Below are 2,858 nucleotides of genomic sequence, written 5' to 3'. Positions count from 1 at the left end.
ACAAAAGAGCTTTAGTGGACCCTAAAGGCATAAACCAGTAAACCGTCAACGACAGCCTTCAGAGAAAAGACAGACAGAGTGCAGCACCTACCTGAGAAAAATGTTTGTTTAAAAAAAAAAAGAAAAAAAACTCCTTTTCCTCAGTCGCCGTCCCCGTGGTCTCCAGCGTGCACTTGAACTTCACAGATGTCCTCCTGTCCCTCCGTCTCACCGTCCCCTCTCCGTCTCTCAGCGTCTTCCAGTCTTTGTCTGCCCTGTCAGTCTGCCTCTCCTCTGTCCGTGCAGACAGGAGTGTGTGTGAACACAAGTGCGTCTGGGAGCCAGACAGAGTGAGAGTGAGGGAGGGGGCGGGCCCATCCCGGAGCAGGGGATTCCTTTATGACGATGTCAGAGGAGAAGAGCCCTCCCCTTTCCTACTCTACTTCCCTCCCTTGCCCCTTCACCTCCTCCCTGCCCTCCCAGGACAGGAAAGGGGGCAGGGAGGTAATTGGCCGCACAGCTGCTAATAAATGAGCAAAGTCTGTTTAAGTCAACAGAGAACTGAAGAAAACTGAAGGCGCAGCGTTCCAGTTCAAATCAAACAAACATTAGATACTCTGGTACTTTTGGTGATTTAATTGTACATTGAAGTGTTTTTTTATATATATATCAAATGTGTTTCAATCATCATCAGGTTTATTATAAAAAAATTCTGAGAACTGTTTCAAAACTAAAATGAAGATTGTGTCTTGAAGATTGAAGTTTTCCTTAAAAAAATCACATAATTAATCACAATCACACAAATGAAATTCCTTTATTTACTGCCACTCACTACACCAGTGTACGGTGTCGTGCTGATGTGGAGAGTGGCTGCCGCCCTGTGTGTTGAGTACATTTGAGAGTACAGAAAAATTAAAGAATAGATCTTTTATTTAGATAAAATAATACTTTTTCAACATCATTTATATTCTTTATAGTTAAATTATAGTATTTAAGAGAATCTTTTGGATAAAACATTTTGGTTTGGGATTTTAATTGAGAGTTTAGATGATAAAAATGAAAATAAACAAAACTACTACTTTGTTTTTTTTAATTATTTATTTATTTTTTGCAGAGCAAATATTCATGTATTGTTCATGCAGCTTTGCAACAACATCAAGTAGATATTTTTTATTCTGTTAAAAAACTAGATATTTTAAAAGAAAGATTTTTCTTTTAGAAAATTTAAAACATAGTCGTAATTGTTTAAATTTTAATTAATAATTCTTCTCTGTTGTATGTAAAAGATTTTTAACTGGCTTTCTTAAACCAACAGATAATATTATAATTTACATATATATGAATACAGCAACTAACCCAAAGAGCTGGTTTTAAAATATAATACAGGACAGGTTGAATAAAGTAAACTACACTAGACATAAACATAATCTTACAATCTCTGTGAACACAAACAACAAAATGGTTCCAGTCGGAAAATAATTTCAAATTCTCATTTTTGTTTTTTTATTTTTTACTGAAGTAATCTGTAAATGTTAGATAAGTTTGTATTTAAATTTGTGTTCAAGCTCTTTTACCCTCACCCCCCCCACCCCCTCTTCACTAACACAAACTTTAGAAGGTTGTTGTTTGTGGGCTGTTGCCTTTATGACTTCCCGGTCGTTCCCTGTAACCTTGGTTATGTGTGTATGTGTGTGTGTGTTTGTGGTGTGTGTGTGTGTGTGGTGTTGTCCCGCACAGACAACCACGCCCCTGTGTAAGAGAGCAGACGTCACACATTCCACAAACACGCAAACACACACACACAGCCATCGCACACACACTCTCATGCGTCTCTTAGCAACCCGTGTACTCCAGTTTAGACAAATGTACTGTACCGGTAAGACACGTGACCGCGGCGCTGGCATTTGTCTTCATATGGAGAAATGTATTTGTTTGTGAACCTCAGTTTCTATGTCGCTTTTAAAGGGGAATTACAGCTTTGCATAACAGCCTGCAAAAGAAGAACCACAATGAAAGTCTTTGACCTGTAATCAGTACTTGGTTTTTGACAGTCGCAGGTTTCTGTCTCCTAAGAAGTACAACCTAGAAGTACAAGTACATAAGTACTGTAGTACATCCTTCTGTAAGTCTTTGTCTCTGTCAGCTGAGCAGGACGTCGCAAAAAAATAAAAATAATAATAATATCCTGTTGAAAAAGGCGTCTTCTGTGTAATCTGCTCACAGGAATCTGAATATTTGCTTTGAGTCACGGTCTACTCCAGAAGCCCTTCCTGATGAAACCCCCTCCTCCCACTAATGTTAATGATTTGGGGATTGAACCTGGTTAAAAATGCAAAATTATTTGTTGTTTTTTAACATGAAATTTTGTTGAATTTTTTAAAAATTATTTTATGATCAACAAATAAAACATAACATATTTCTCTGATTTTTGGTCCAATTAATAAACTTAAATGCATAAAATTCACAAAAATAAATACAAATCCTCACAGTAAATTAAGAAAATAAGTCAAAATGTTTGACTAGGGAGAATTTCAATCTTGTTAGGTATGTTATGCAACTCAAAAATATGAATACACATATTCATAAAATTTAGCTATTTTTCTTTTCAGTAAAAACTTAATATCAGTAACGCAGCATCAAAATCTTGATTCTCTGTTAACAACCAGGATGTTTTACTTCGCTGTAAAACCTTTTAATTTTTTGGTCAGAAGAAAATCATTTTTTTACCTATTTTAATGATTGAAGTCATGAAAAAAAAAATTTCTCAATACAAGATGTAATGAATATTCTTGTTTATAGTCAGGCTGCAATGTATTCTCAATACAAGATGTAATGAATTCTTGAATGAATGAATTCTTGTTTATAGTCAGGCTGCAATG

General features: G+C 35.8%; 1 long non-coding RNA gene across 1 annotated transcript in view; it reads right to left on the bottom strand.

Annotated features, from left to right (window-relative positions):
* Nucleotides 1-2,263, bottom strand: part of LOC112488448 (uncharacterized) — a 3,636-nt gene extending 1,373 nt beyond the window's left edge. Inside the window, exon 1 of the long non-coding RNA XR_003052508.1 lies at nt 92-2,263. This is a non-coding gene — a long non-coding RNA (uncharacterized LOC112488448). The remainder of the gene's footprint in view (nt 1-91) is intronic.
* Nucleotides 2,264-2,858: the final 595 nt, after the last annotated feature.

This window comes from Cynoglossus semilaevis, chromosome 17 (assembly GCF_000523025.1).
Source record: "Cynoglossus semilaevis isolate Cse_v1.0 chromosome 17, Cse_v1.0, whole genome shotgun sequence".
NCBI lineage: Eukaryota > Metazoa > Chordata > Actinopteri > Pleuronectiformes > Cynoglossidae > Cynoglossus > Cynoglossus semilaevis.
Note: the sequence above shows the minus strand (reverse complement) of the source record. Positions and strands in the feature narration are given on the sequence as shown.